Source organism: Hesperophylax consimilis, chromosome 14, assembly GCF_061612785.1.
Source record: "Hesperophylax consimilis isolate HC1 chromosome 14, BYU_Hcon_1.0, whole genome shotgun sequence".
In the NCBI taxonomy this organism is placed as follows: Eukaryota; Metazoa; Arthropoda; class Insecta; order Trichoptera; family Limnephilidae; genus Hesperophylax; species Hesperophylax consimilis.
Window position 1 is genome coordinate 22306530 of NC_142849.1, and position 16578 is coordinate 22323107.

The 16578-nt window shown below is 31.1% G+C and overlaps 1 protein-coding gene across 1 annotated transcript in view; it reads right to left on the bottom strand.

The window, feature by feature from the left end:
* The window catches only part of LOC149418059 (suppressor of lurcher protein 1-like), a 346086-nt gene extending 331771 nt beyond the window's left edge, over positions 1 to 14315 (bottom strand). Inside the window, exon 1 of the mRNA XM_089639636.1 lies at positions 13867 to 14315. The gene's annotated coding sequence lies outside the window, so the exon portion shown is untranslated. The remainder of the gene's footprint in view (positions 1 to 13866) is intronic.
* Positions 14316 to 16578: the final 2263 nt, after the last annotated feature.

The window sequence follows — 16578 nt, forward strand, 5'->3', positions numbered from 1 at the left end:
ATGGATAATCCTTTTTGATGGAAAAGTTTCGGAATGAACAAAATAAGCTAGATAATGAGAATATCCTGTGTAGAATGGTAGCAGAAGTTGGGGACGCCCGAGGAAGGCATGGCACAATCGAGTGAATCAGATACTTGAGTCGGGCCTTCTCAAGAGACAGAATAATAGAATAGTATGTATGAATGTGAATGAGCAAGAAGTGTGTGCTAAGAACGAGTTGTTTGGCGGTCCATTCTCTCTCCCTACCCTTGAGGAGAAACGCGTGATGGTTAGTTAGGATTTTAAGTGTTCACCGTATGGAGAAGTGTCATTTAATGTTATCTGTTACACCTCGCACCACACTATTGCACGACACCAACATTGTCAATATTGAATATTATTAAAATGTAAATCTTCAGGAGAAATCTGAACGAATCATATAAATAACTAACGAGAATATGCTATTTCGTATACAACATGAAAGGGTTAACCCAAGAAAATCTTTATGTAAGCTTTGAAATGAAGAACATCGCCTCGCTAAATGTATTACGGACTCGGATGATGGAAAATGTAGGTAATTTTAGACAAATTCCAAAAATCGAATTATGGTAAATGTATTTTGTCTTCTTGTTTTTAATGCAAAAAAACATTATTAAATATGATAACAACAGGATATCAATAAACTTCTTTTCTTAATTTTAAAACCAATTTAAACATGAAATTTCTACATAAAATTAAACTTTTGACAATTAGCAAAAAAAATAATAATAGTAAACTTGGAAATAAATTACGGTCGGTGGTACGTGAGTTGACATCGCGTTTTGGTCCCACCTTAGAGTAATATGTTCAATTCCTCGGCTGGCTAAGTCCACCATCACAAAACAAGCAAAATTTTCCGTTTTTCCTAACCCGGGAATATTTTTCTTTCTTTAAAAAAAATATATATGTATATACTGGCATATACAGGGTTTTCCAATAAGATGTGTTATTTTGAATAGCCCATTATTGTTTAAAAAAAGCCTCTCTATCCTCAACGTGTGACTGTTTGGTGCGGTTTATGGTCTGGCGGAGTCATTGGACCTTACTTTTTTGAAAATGAGGCTGGAGCAACAGTTACGGTGAATGGATTGCGCTATTGAGAGATGATTAATGATTTTTTATAACCAAAATTGGATGGTATTGATCTAGACAACGTTTACTTTCAACAAGACGGCGCTACGTGCCACACAAACAACGAAACAATTGATCTTTTACGATTGAATATCAAAATAACACCTCTTATTGGAAAACCCTGTATATATGTGGTCCGATACTTTTCAGTGAGCTAGAGTGGTAAGATTCAAAAGTATGATTGGAAAGTATGATAATAAAAATAAATATACTTTTTTTTTCAAAATTTCAATTTTTTTGTTAAGATTATTAGGACTCTATTAGTTGGGTTGCTGAGTTTCATCACACTAAAATTTTCGTACAAAAAAATATAAAATATATTTTCAGATACAACAAGATAAAAATGTTGTATTTTTCAATTTTTCCATTCTGGCTCACCGAGAAGTGACAGACCATCAATAATATCTACCTGTTTTTCTTATATTTATTTTGGAAACAACCGTGATTAAATGAGTGATACACAGTTTACAAGGTTTTACAAATAATTACCAATTACAATTATAATTACAATATAAGATTGGTACCAATGACACGTCTCCATAAAATATCTGATGAGGAATTATATTCATTTTACCGGGCGGGTCAGTATTATAATATTGAAAGTAATAAATAAATGGTTTGGGCTGATTGCGACCTCAAAAATTGAAATTTAATCAAAAGAGCATCAACTAAGTACAAAATCCGTGGATAAGATTGAAGAGAAATACTTTTATCCCAACAGTCGTAAGTGATCAGAAAAAAATAATAGTGGATTTGTTTTAGGGATATCAAGCTTCGATTATTTCGTCTCTATCTCACTGTCATTTAATAAGAATTTTGACAAATTATTGTCTTATGATATTTTTCAGTAGGCATTTAGAAAAAACGAAAAACAAATAAAGACGATAGACAAATAAATTAAGTGTACAAATTTCGGATGGCAAAGCGCGTTCCTAACTTTAAAATAACTAAATTTTAACGTTTAATCGATTATTTTCCTGGTTTGTAGAAAAATCGCATAGAACTCTTAAATGACGAATTTTATTATCGAATTGACCTCAATAATGCGTATTGACGATAAAAGTTTTCAGACAATTGATATCGCACTGTGGTAAAAGTTAACAAAAAAATATCAGGCTTAACTCACCCCATGGCTAAAGGCTTTGTTTTTTTAATGATTCATTCATGAATAATAATGATTTGTGGAGATATTCCTCTAAAGGCCTATCGATTTCCTTTGTTAATAATGGTGGGTGGATTGTAATAGATTGGGGCAAGTTTTAATTTTGATAACGATCAGCTTTTCTGTTATTTTTTTGGTATCAAGCTCATTTCTGCTTTATTTGTGTACTAGTGTACATCAATATAAGTAATGGAAGAAAGCATACATAACAGTTGCTTAGTTAGATTTATAAAGCAAGAGAAAACTATGTTTGAACATCACTAAAATCATTCAAAACACCCAGGGACTCAATCTTATATGCAATTTGCGATGGAACTTTAATCTATCCGTCGATATTTTGGCATCATTTGCTTTGTAGATGTCTGAAAAAATGTATTCGTTTTTGAAGTAATTTTTTTTACCTTACTAGATTTGAGTATCCAGATTGTTATCATACTTTTTTAACCTCATCTCCTTCGCCTTCCTTTTATTATTTTTGGCCTCAAAACCATTTCTGAAATGAGAATGACATAGTTCCATAGCTTTGTGCAGTTTAAACAAAAAGTTAAAATTAAAGGAAGAAATTTATCATAAGAAATCTTGTGCTTGAACAACACAATATAATAACAAAGGCAACATTTTTATTTTAAAATGTGATGAAAACGAGAATATGAGAAAGAATATACAAGGAAGAAGATGGGAAGAGAATTTCACAGTGTTATTGTTTACTTTTTAGAATTTCCCTTCCCTTTCGGTAGAAACTGATTCCCTAAGGGTGGATTAAGAATCAGAAATCAATGTTGAAATCCCAGAAGATTCGACACAAAGAAAGAGTTCAACCCCCGGGGCGCGTTCTGGGGATGATTTGAATTTGCTTTCCTTCCGACTTTCAGGCGGTATCGTGATTTTCTTAAATATTGTTAAAAAAATACAGAATGAAGACCGCGATTTCCGAGACAACATTGAGGTTTTCTCACTTTTATTGTCAGTCATCATTATTAAGTTGTACGATGATAAAAACAGTATTTTTTTAAAGCGACAATTTTTTTTCGAAGAATATTTCTTCTGAAAGCTTATCACTTTGTAATGAATGTTTATGAAATATTTAGAGGTTATATATATTAAAGTGATGTAAACAAAGTTATTTGTGTTTTAATATAACAAAAAAATATTTTTAAACCTTTTCGATGTGTTGGCAAGTGTACTGCCACTGATTCTCTCCAGTAACTGCCATCAAACGCTCAGTAAGAAAGTCTCTTTGATAATGTCAGTGTATTATTAAAACTCAATTACTTTTTCTTCCGGTTTAACTGTCCCCGATCTCAGAAGTCGGTACTGGTACGAACCGAGCTGTCACATGTTTAATTTTCATTTCAAAATCCCAATTCTAAAGCCCTTGTTTTTATTTTCCAAAAATATACATGGTGAAAAACCAAAACCTAAATTTGATATCGTCTTTGAATGGTGAATGCGGATATAGATTGTTCCCAAATTTGTTTTCATTCTTTTCTATGATCGAAATCTATTTGAAAATGGCACATTTCAAATTGAATACTGCTTATTGGTTACCTCTAAAAGTTAAACAGCAAAATAACAAATTTGGGGCACTGCCAGGAGACTTTATACCATAAAGGGTTTTAAAAGCAGTTTTTGTCAATGTGAATACAACATCAAGAGTTCTAACTGCTAATGCTTCCGACCTTCTGAAGCCAATTGGACTATAGTATTCCCATTGAGGAGCGTTTTTACATAGATAAATTTCTACCCCAATCATTTTTTTAAAACTTTTTCTCTTTGTAGATGTCTCCAAAATGGCTAGTTTAGATTTTCACCAATCTATATATTTATCTACGATTTGACTACTAGAGAACGATTTCCATAAAGTAAAACATCTACTCCCTTTATCTATATATTTATTTACTTGTGATTTGTCAAATAGATATGATAAATATCCACAAAGTGAAACATCTACCTAATTTATCTATATATTTACCTGAGAGTTGTCTACTTGTGAACGACTAATTTCTACAGAGTGAAACATTTACCTAGTTTATGTATTTAAGTGAGAAAAAAACTAAGCAGTTAATAATAAGTTAACATAATAATAGCTCGTTAACAACTTTACGAGCTATTATTATGTTATTTCAGCAAAACTCTGTAGGCTCTCAGTCGTCTATAAAAGAAACTTAATTTATGATTTCTTTATTTTTACTTAGCTATTAACCTTACATGAGGTACCTATTATTTTATTTAAGAAAAATTATTATGCATTTAAAAAAAATATATTTTTGAGATGTAGGTTGGTACTTTGAAAGATAAAGTTAAAAAATACTTATTTTCATTTCGAACTATTATTTTATTTTCAAATTAGAATGCAAGATATTTGGCTAAATTATTTTTTTTATTTTCTAGTTTGCAGATATTTTCAAAATTCGCAAATTTCGACTAGTTTTAAATAAAGATAGCTTTTACAAATGTATTGAGTTTCATTTATTTATTTATTTATTGCATCTTATTATACATAAAACACTTTTGTTTCACATAAAACTCAACTCACTAGGACTAAGCCTGTATCGAGGTTAACAATTTACATTTGAGTGAATCAAACTTAAGAGTAATCACAAACATAAAGTTATTCTACATACAAACACAAAATTTAAGAAAAAATAAGTATTATGTGTTACCAGATGGGTAATTTGACAGTATATTGTAACAATATTTGAACCATAACTAATCATTAATCATTATTCAAAAGAAGAAACAAAAAAGATAATAAAGACAGATAGGGTGACATTCAGTTTTTAGCAAATGGGACTTATATAAAATCTTATTATTTATGAAAAAATATAAAATCGTCTGTCAATACAAAAATCTTAATTAACTTTTTAAATTTAACTAAGGAATTGGTAGAATTAATATGATTTGGAAGAATATTAAACATAAGTGGTGCCTGATATAAATAATTTCTTTGACCAAAATAAGTTTTAGTATGTACCGCCACAAAGTTCAATGTAGAGCTAATTCTAGTTGTCCGCGTTTGTTGTGTTTTTTCAGCAAATTTACCATTGATAAAAAATCGACAAAGTATTTGAGTGATGTATAGCTGTTTTATACACATAACATTACATTCCTTGAAAATTAGGTTGGATGGATAACAGATTTTTTTTGTACATCACTTTACGGGTCAATTTTTGAGTAATATTTAGTGGTTCAACATTGGACATTAGACATGAATTACTATTCATTATGCCTTACATTGAAATGAATGTTCATTTACAGATTTTCATAAAATATTAACAATAAGTAAAATTAATTCACTTCAAACTGTCCAACGAAAAAAAGGTTTTTTAGATATTTCTCTTTGTTACAACGATCCTCAATTGCGGTACGTTGTGAGGCTGAAGGCAGACGAGAAGAGGATGTGGCAAACTTAGATTGAAAAGTACCTGGTTATTTAGATCTAGTTATCATAGTAAATGTTGGTAATTCCCCAGGACGAAATTGAATAAACTTTCAGTTTATAGAAAATTAAGCCATCCAATCCCCGTTGTCGTCACACGAATATCGATCGAACAATGTGACGATAGACCAACTACCAGCATTAGTTATGGCTGTAGATTATCTCTGGTTTGAGTTAACGACAAGGAGACGTGGAAAGAAGTTGAATGGCGAATTCAGCAGGGTCTGAAATAACATGGTGATGCATAACAAGCATTCATACTTTAGGAATCAAACTTGGTTTTATCGTGTAATGTTGGCCTCACTGGGTGGCTTACCCGTGCTGAGGCCTTCATTTTATAATATAAAAATATAAAACATTTAAAGAGAAAATAATACATTTAAATTAAAATCTTGTGTGTTTGTTTTATATTGGTTTTATGTGTTACGTGTAGGTTTTTTTTATTTTATGTTATTAAGTTTTGGTAATATTATCTTTTTTGTTCTTTAATCCATTTTGTAATTTTGTGTTTGAATTAATTTTTGTTTTCCTCAATTTTATTTTCAAGTGTGAGACTGTTGAATGTTTTTATAGCATGGTATTGATAGTGTCGTTGTCCAAAGCTTGTATTTACTGTCGGAGTTTTTATGTTTTCTTTTTACGCTTGTCTAACTGGTCCGTTAGTGATATTTTGTGAATGTTGAAATTTGAAACAAATTTAAACTTATTTCCACTTTTTACCATGACCGGTCTCAGCTTATTGTAGCTATCTTCAGACTAGTACAGTTATTCCTTAAATTATGGTTTATATAACATTAAAGGGAAGGAGTCGGGCTTAACGGGAATGGTGTACAATGATTTTGTTACAATTATATGGATTTTTCCATCTTCGTTGCTATGTGGTATTTAGCAATAGAATTTTCAATTATTTGGTTACTGACAGGTCTAATTATCTCAGTTTAATAGATTCATTTGCTATTTATTTAGGGAATACCTTAATTGAACGGTTTTAACCTACATACAGTTTTCAAGTAGGTATTTTTTTATTAATTTATAAGTAATAGACACTTGTCTGATATCAATCGACATAATTACTACCTGTGAGAATTGATACACGTGCTACATTTTGACACTTATAGTGGTAACAGTGTTAAGCCATCAAATGGAGTTGATGCGCTCCGAGATAGTCTCGCTGCAAGTCTTCATAAATACTTTTTAAAATACTTATTTTGTACAATGAACAATATAAATTTAAAAAGTTGGTTTATTGAACATAATTAGTACCTGCCTAAAAACTTTGTTCTAGATATTTTACAATACAAATAAATACAAATAGTTTTCATAGCATTTACTCATACTCGTATATATCATTTAGCTATATGCAGAACAGCACCACGTACGTAAAATCGATTAATAATATACTCATGTTGGTATGTATTTCAAACCTTAGATCAATATTGACTTCAGCTATTTTAGAAAATGTTTAACGGATTCCTGTGAAATTTTGCAGAATTTACGTTAACGTTTCGTTACGCTTTCATCGTGTTTGTACATTTTATTTATTTAAACGAATACCCACAGCGAAATATTTCAATAAATTTGAATGGAAGTGGGCTTATGCGAGTATTTTGATGTTTATTATTCCGATCCACCTCTAGCTTATAGTGGTAAAAATTTGTATTAAAAAATAATATATTTTTCTGGAAGAATAACAAATATTTTGGGGTTACGAATTTCCTGACAACATTTGAAATACAGACTGGATTTTTTTTAACAATAATGTGTACTTAAATTCTAGATAGTGGGAACCCGACACTTTTAACCACTAGGTTATTTACTAGTCAAATAATTCATATCAATTTGGGAGACATTTATTGGATGGGTTAGGTAAGGTTAGGTTAGGTTACTCCAAAATACTTGATTTGTGCCAAGGAGGACAATCCGTCTGAATGACAATCTATTGTTAAGCAACCGATCGCTATCTATAATGCTGAGTCTCTTCTACATATATTTCATTGAAGTCTGCTCTAAAGAGCTAATAACTTTGATTCGCTGCGCACCGGTGCACATACGCGAAACTCGACAGACACGAGCGGAACACCCGTTCACAGTTAATCTTAGCTTCTTGAGAATGGGTCGTTTCTTTGAGTCGTTTTCTTGCAAGTCAGCTCGCATATTGAACAAGCTTTCTAGAAGAATCCCTTGGGCAATTATCAATTCATCGTCTAGAAAATAAAATTTACTGCTCAGGGCTAATTTAATAGTTTCAAAACGTTTTATAAATTTTACTAACCGTTTTAAATAAAATATTTGAAAGATTAAGGTATTGTTTTTTATTATTCTTAAATATAATAAATACTTGCATTCGTAAAAATGTAAATATTCATATACATATATCGTTACAAATTTGTAAAAATTAATTAAAATGTGAAACCCCTGATTTTAGAGTCTTGTGTCGTCTTAAAAGTAGACCTCGCAGTTACAAAAATAAAGTGCTAATTTTCTCTTAAAGCCAAAAATTTCCTCTGAAATAAAAAGATTTGTAAGTAGGTACTTAAATACCTACCTACTGAATTATAAACCATAAATATTTTATGAAATTTTTATTTTTCCAAATCAGTAATTATACGATTTGTCCAAAGAAACGTCAATACCTCAATAACAATTCGATTTCCATAATTTCTTCCGGCAGGTAGGTACCAACCATAATATAATTTTAACACACATCAATACACAAAAAAAATTGTTTTGCTGATTTATTAAAATCCTGTTAAAACGTGATGGTAGGCCATTTCTAAACAAACTGTCAGTAAATTCAGAATTTATCGGAGCGTATGCATGCAGCTATAAATATAGTAACGAAAATTTTGTTATTAAATATATAATAACAAAATGCGATATTAGAATTTTTATGAACAAGTATTCCAACTTCTCCATAACACATTCGTGTTTTACCGACAGTCTGTTAATTCATTCGTTAAAAGCTAGCAGCCCCGCTTTTTACACGAATAGGAATAATTTTTATCAATTAGCAATATTTTTTATTTGTAAGTTTTCTCGGTGTAGGCCACCCATTTTAAGCTTGAAACGGAACACCCAATCAAATTGACAGAGATGACAAACTATTGAGTTTAAACAGGACTTTAATAAGCTCATTCAATTAGGAATTGAACATTTGAAACAACATTTGAAATTTGGCGGAAACATATAATAATTTAGGCAGCTAATATATTGCTTCTGAAAATTTTGAACTCCAAATCATTTATTTTACCGATCACAAGTATAACAATTTACACATTTCAAAACATATATTCACAAACTTACACCAAAAAAAGCAAATGAAGGTACGCACAGCCGACGAACAAAAGCAAAGCGTAGCTACCCACAACGGAAACGCCTATTTTAAAAGCTCTGAAGAAAAACAATTAAGCCATCATCAATCAAAATTACAAGCATTCGACGAGACCTGGAATGTACTAAGTCACGAAATTCTACGGAACATACACTATGTAAAAACAGTATAGCTGTAGATCGTAGAAGATAATTATGACACATATTAATGGAGCGATTTCTTTGTAATCAAAAAACTTCACAAAACATATTTGACTTACGGCTCTTTCAGTTATTTCAAAGAATTTTAGAATATGTGGATAAGTGTCTTTCTCGATTTTTTTTTTAAAAATCAATTATTACGATGATATTTTTTACTTGCGTTTTCAGTGCTTATGTGAAGTTCATTACATATGTGTATTTTTTAGTAGTACAGTTTTTATATATTTCTGTATGTAGTATTTTTTTGGTTTCTATATTATTTTATGTTTCGGTTACATGTTTTACAAATATAGTATTAAGTATTCAGTTTATCAGTTTCGTTATTTCATGTTTTAAAAATTATGTTTTTACTAGGTGTATTATGTTGTTTCAATCAATTTCTGACAAGATAAGGACTTTCTCTTTTCTTGTGCCTACCATATTTAATAAGATTCCAATGGACATAAAAATTCAATCCAATTGCACCACCGAATTAAATATGATGGTGCAATGTATATATATGAACATGAGTAATTTGCCTGTGTTACAACTGACTGTCTTTGTATTTTATTCTTTTGTATTGTAGAAAGTTTAAAATTGTTCTATTGTTTCTTTTTTCTATATGGCTCTGTTTTGTAGTTATTTAAGTTCTTATTTAAATGCTTCTGTATCTGTTATAAATATTGTGATTTCTCGTTGTTTGTATGCTTTAGTAAAATATTAATATTGTTAAACTGACCTGCTGACAAACTGCTTTGGCAGTTTAGCGGGTATAAATATTAAAAAATAAATTAAATGAAAAATCCCAGCTGGGCGAAAAACCAAATTAAAAAAAAATAATATTAACGTTAAATTATTAATTATTTGTGTGAAACCTCACAAGACTCCCAACTGCTCCTAACCGTCTAGAGCCAGTGAGACTATGACATTTATAATTGGGGTATGTTGTGAGGTTGAAGGTAGTGGAAAGGCAAATGAGATGGGAACGATGAAGGTAGGGAAATACCTCTCTATTTAGATCTGGTCACCAAACACGGACAGAGCCATTTCAAGCAATGTTTCAATTCTGAATGGTTGTCTTACACCAGGGTGACCCATATATTATTTATAGACTTTACATTATTTTAAATGATTAATTTTTCAAATATAAAAAAAATTATCAAAAAAAATTTACTTGGGCTCGCCTGGATTAAAACCCACGACCTGCAGCTTGCTAGTCGAGAACCTTCCCCTCGACCGCGGAGGCCATAAACATTATTATCCAAACTACCGCAGAACCGTGAAAAATTACGGGATAGTAATATCTCGTCCAACCACTATTATCACGCTAGTAGCAGTGCGCAGGGATCTGATTCGGTATTTCGCGGTCGTTCGGCGTTAGAGCGATGGGAACGTTAATAAATAAAAAAAAAACGATGAGTGTACGAGGAAGATTTTATAAATTTTTTTCAAATTAATAAATTTAATATAATTACTGTTCTCTCAATAAATTGAAATATCCCTTTTTTACTGAAAGTACTTCTTACACCGTTGGCTTATTGATGTTCCATCGTTGGCGTGGGTAGATATACTCACACGATTTGATGCGAAAAGGTGCTTCGAAAATCTATTGAATATCAATGAATCAAGTGACTGGATAGTGTTCTTTAAACGGGGTTTCTTTACATTGCTTGCCAATGATGTAGTGTGCGAAATGAAACCAAGTTACTATACATAATACAAAATTCTACCTGAATAACTTACCGTGAGCAAATATTATTATTGAGTATAAGGTAGCGTTATTTTTGTTATAAACGTGTATTTGATTTTTATGCAACTAAATCGCCATCACGCGATTTTCCCGCAGGGTAGAAATATAGGATAAACCGCTAAACAACTCGGTCTTAGCGCAGACTCCTTGCTTTATTCACATTCATACATTGTCTCATATATACTCTTCTGTTATCCTGACTCAAACCACACGTATAAACTATAAACTGTTTATGCAACTAATCCATCACGCAGTTTCCCAGCAGGGGTAGGCGTGTAGGATGGACCGCAAAACAACTCGGTCATAGCTCACAATCCTTGCCTCGTCCACATTCGTACATCGTATCATACATACCCTTTTGTTATTCTGACCCTTGACATGGCCCGACTCAAGTATTTGGTTCACTTAATGGGTGCCTTCCATTCATGCGTCGTCTCATACATACCATTCTGTTATTTTGACTCTCGACATGTCCCGACTCAAGTATTTGGTGCACTTGTTTGGTGCCTTCCATTCATACAACATCTCATACATACCCTTCTCTTATTTTGACGATTGACATGGTCTGACTCAAGTATTTGGTGCACTTGATTGGTGCCTTTCATTCATACATCATCTCATACATACCTTTCTGTTATTCTGACAATTGACATGGTCCGACTGAAGTATTCGGTTCGTTTCGTACATACGCTTCTGTTAGTTTGACTCTTGACGTGGCCCGACTCAAGTATTTGGTTCACTTGATTGGTGCCTTCCGTTCATACATCATCTCATACATACCTTTCTGTTATTCTGACGATTGACATGGTCTGACTCAAGTATTCGGTTCGCTTGATTGGCGCCTTCTAGAATTTTTTGTGCAGATATGTAAAGTATCCAAATATCGGATGGTGAATCAATGACGCTATTTTATATGAATACCTTATTTATAATAGCGGTAAAATAATCGAAGCATTTACTCCAAAATGCTTGTGTCAATAGCTTTAAAAGATGGCAAAATGGTTTGCATTTATACAAACAGTTGTGTATACATTATATAACATTTGTATTGGAAATTTTGATCACCATTACTCAAAATTTCCAAGAAAGGTAAAAAATAAAATATGCTATGCACGAGTAACCTTGGGCTAGAATACAGAATTCTAAACTTATTGGTTCTCATTTTAATAAAACCTTCGTTTGATACGGTTCCACTTTCAGAAACGCAGATGTGTAAGTATGATTCGTTCGTATTCTTTCTTCATTGGATCCAAAAAACATACTGCAAAATGTAAATATGAAGACGATTTCTTTCTTTCTTCACGGAGTTAACATTTTCTATGTGACGAAATGAAATCGAAGGGAATAAATTCACCCCCATATTGGGTTATTCCACGCAATATATTCAGTATTTCGTCAAACTCCGTTGAACTTTACTTTCGAGCTCTCGTGATTGTGAGTTTGTTGAAATTGTTGAACTTTCACAGTGGGAACGAACATACTTTCCTTGAACATCCAACTATAAATATGAACTTCTTCTGAAATTCGTTCAAAATAAAAGTCTAGAATTCAGTCAATTTTAGAGTTCTCAACTTTAATAGTAAATCCTTGGTTAATTCTGTGAATATGGATAAATTTATATTAATAAAGCCTGACAATATTGATTATTAAAGTTTACAAATTTTTGAATAGTTCGATAAATAATTCATTTTAGACAATATTACTAACAGCTCTCAAACAGATATTTTTTTTAAAGTTTCGGTCGTATATAGAAATTGAACCCAGGACCTCAGTCTTGTCGGAGCTTTGCTTTAACACTGAGCTAATTCGACCCTACCCCCTTCGGTCATATTTAACTGTATCACACTTCAACTAAGAGCTACCAATATTATTTTCACTTTCTTAACGCATATTCTATTATATGCTATCTTTATGTATGATTGCTAGATTTTACTAGACTTAAATGCTATCTAGATAGTGTCATGGACAAATATATCCAATTTTATTTTAATATGCGACATCTATTAACTATTAAATACCTCTAGAGGAAATAAAAATCATAGGAAAACCTTTATTTATTTCTGAATGTGATTACATTTTTCTTTTTAAAAGTTTAAGTAATATTTTTTTGGGTAAAAACTAGTTATAATTTTTGAAATACATAAAAAAAAGATAAATTCGGTCTATTTAGTGTGAATGCGCCTTTTTACATAATATATCGATGATTTAGAGTTAAAATATTGTATCTCCATAAAAATTATTATACTGAGCTAACTGATATAGAAAGTTTGCAACCAAAAATTAGATTTTGTTATATTAAAATAACATATTCGTATTCTAGACTGATTTGACGTCAACACAGTATTTTTACACGTCCTTTGGTTTGACATAAATAAATTATAATATTCAAATAATATAAATAATATAATATAAATCATATTATTAAGAAATCAATCTGTGCTCATAAAAACCTTAGCCAGAGTATTCATTATATATTTTAACATGTTTGTGTATTTGGGATAGTAAATTTAGGAGATGCAATATTACAATATTAAACGTCAGTGATAATTAGAAATATCCAAAAGCTGTAATGAAATAAATTTCTGAAATTGTTGGTCTACGAATGTTTGCGTAGTTTTTTTATGTAAATAAAAAAATGAAATTTTTACAATAAAATCTACAATTTTCGAGATAGAAAGTGAAAACGTTAAATATTTTTTTGTTTCTTTAAATTATTTTGATAAAACAAATAATATTTTTTTTATGAAAATCGTGACCTCTGATAATAATTAGATGAAAATAATACAAAACAACGATTTGCCATAAGCATTATAGTTAAATCAAATACAATAATAAAATATTTTTGTCACAACTTACCTCCTTTCCCTCAGGTAAAACCACCATTCAGCTTCTGTATTATTATGTTTGTCAATCACCGAACATTTCTTGATAAGTTTTCTTAAATTATTATGGGGGATGAATTTTATCACTGGTTTCTAAATTTACTAATTATTCACACGAACCATCTAAATGGTGTAAAATTTTCAAAGAACTACCAATATTATAACTGTAATTAATTTTCTGACACAAATATTTTCTCTTAAAATGTAAGCACTACGTATCTTAATTTATATTCTGAATAATTTAAATATTTTTTTTCCGTGATTTTTAATTTTTATTATTTATAGGTGAAAACAATTTATAATTGAAAAAAAATCATATATTTACATAACCACCCTAAAATATTCACTGTGATATTATTTCATTCGTTGTTTATTTGCGAGAAAGTGGGCCCGGTGGACGCGTAGCACGAGTGCTGTCTACGGGGGCTCTGCGCGTACTGACGTAGGCGGGAGGTTTGCCGTAGCGTTCCCCGGCGTAGAGGCAGCCCGGCGTAGCGGAGAGAGGGTGGAGGGTAGGGTGTAGGGATCTTACTTTATGTGGCGTAGACCAGAGCCCGCGTAGCAGGGGTCGCATCCCGCTCTACGTGTAACAGTTCCAAATTGTTAGGCCATAAACTAGATGAGAAAGAAAATCAAGTGCTTAAAACTAAATGTAGACGGTTTGTTTTTTAGCACCACCTCTTTAAGCTTAGCAGGGTAAGCTTAGATGTTTAGACTGCGTGTTAGATTTTCTGACACTTTTTTGTATGGATAACTGTATTGAAGGTAATAGTTACTTCTGGACAAATCTGCAGGACGAATGAGTGATGAGAGGCCTGAGTTTAGTTGATTTAATGGTTCGGAGCTAAAAACCGCAGCCTTAGACATAAGTAGCAGGAGGAAAAAAACGGGAGACCATCAGTATAATAGTAAAAACGGAAGCAATAACTAGAGATTCTTACTCAAAATTTGTAATAATAATATATGATTACTTAAAGTAGGTGATCCCTCAATTGTGTCTTCATAGTTCCTTAACTTTAACAACAAACGAGTTTTTTTAGTTCCGGCATGGCCATTCTGGTCGGTTTTCTGTCAATTCAGTTATATTTTCGGTCCGATTTTGCCCTGAAAATTATCGAGGGTCTACCTTAAAATTGGCGAATAGGAGGATCGCATTTATTCAAGAATAATTTTTGATTTGGCTAAATCGGGAATTGGATTTCTTAAATTAAATGGGTGAACTATGTATCTATTCAAATTTATGAACAGGGTAGCGAAATAGAGTATTAAATCACAAACTTTACCTATATTTTTTAATTTAATTAACTGAGTAAGATAAAGATTCCCTAAAATATAGATACAGTAAACGTTAGGGTCAATGTGAAGTGTAATATATATTTTTTTTAATATTTTTGGAATTACGAGTAAAACCTCAAAATGTAATATTTGATTCATAAAGATTATAATATTTTAGAGATACGGTCGCATCTAAGATTTGAATCCGGGAACTGCTATTTATTTGAATAAAAAAAGATTTTTTTTTTGAAATGCAAGACTTTGTTGAAAATTTTATTTCTGAATTCAATACTGCATATTTTGAGGCACAAGAATTTAAAGAAGTAAACTACAATGGCTATGTTGCAGATGGCTAAATTGTGTTGGGAATGATTGTTGCCTGTATGAGATAAGACATGGCAGAACAGAAGTAGAGATAATGTTTAAAAATCTTAAACAAAAAATGACGTAACACTTATGTGTTGAAGTTCTCATTCCAACTTCGACTATCCGGGTATTGATATTTCTAACAAGTCATTAGGAGACATTAATCAAAAACGTGTTCGTTTCCCTGTTGACAGATTTTGATAGACAATCAAAGCTATATTTAAAGTTAAAGCTAACTACTATAAATAAATCTTTAATTTGTGGAAATGAATCTCTATTATTTCAATTGACTTCTAGGTAGGTATGCGCGAGGAAAATCAAGAAACAATAAATAACAAGGTTACAGACATTGAAATAATTCAAATTATTCATCATAAACAGTTGCTTTATTTATAATATTATAAATGTATCCAAAAGTATGCAATGTGTAAACCATTATATTTTAAGAGCTTTTTTCTCACCGTCAGTGAATTCCATTGTATAACAAATTGAGGAAACGCCAAAACGTGATTTTATTGCCATTCTATAGCTAATGATTTTATCATGTAAATTTTTCTAATTGCTTTTATTTAGCTAGATTTTCTAATCGCTTTTATTTTTTTGCTTTAAGAGACTGTTTTTAAACAACTATTTCGTTTTGCATTTTTACACATTACCTATCAGAATTACACAATAACTTACCTTGGTACAGCTTAGTCTGCTGAGGCTAGAAAATTATTGACGTCATTAATCTTACTTCATGTAAATATATATTTTTATTAAGTGGACACTATTAAAAAAAATAAACGATAAAATTTCGTGTTTCAAATGTGTTATTATGTAATTCACAAAATCAAAAAAATAAAAATTCTTTAAATAATTGTAAATATAAATGGCTACCATAGCCAAATTGACGCCAAAACAGTATTTAAAAATGTAATATTTATATTACAAGATAGTCTGAAACTCCTAAAAACTACCAATGCTATCGATATTGAATCTTCTGTTATCCATGTTTAACGCTTCGTCTGTCAGTTTTTTGGTGTTGACTCCGTTTTAGTCCAAA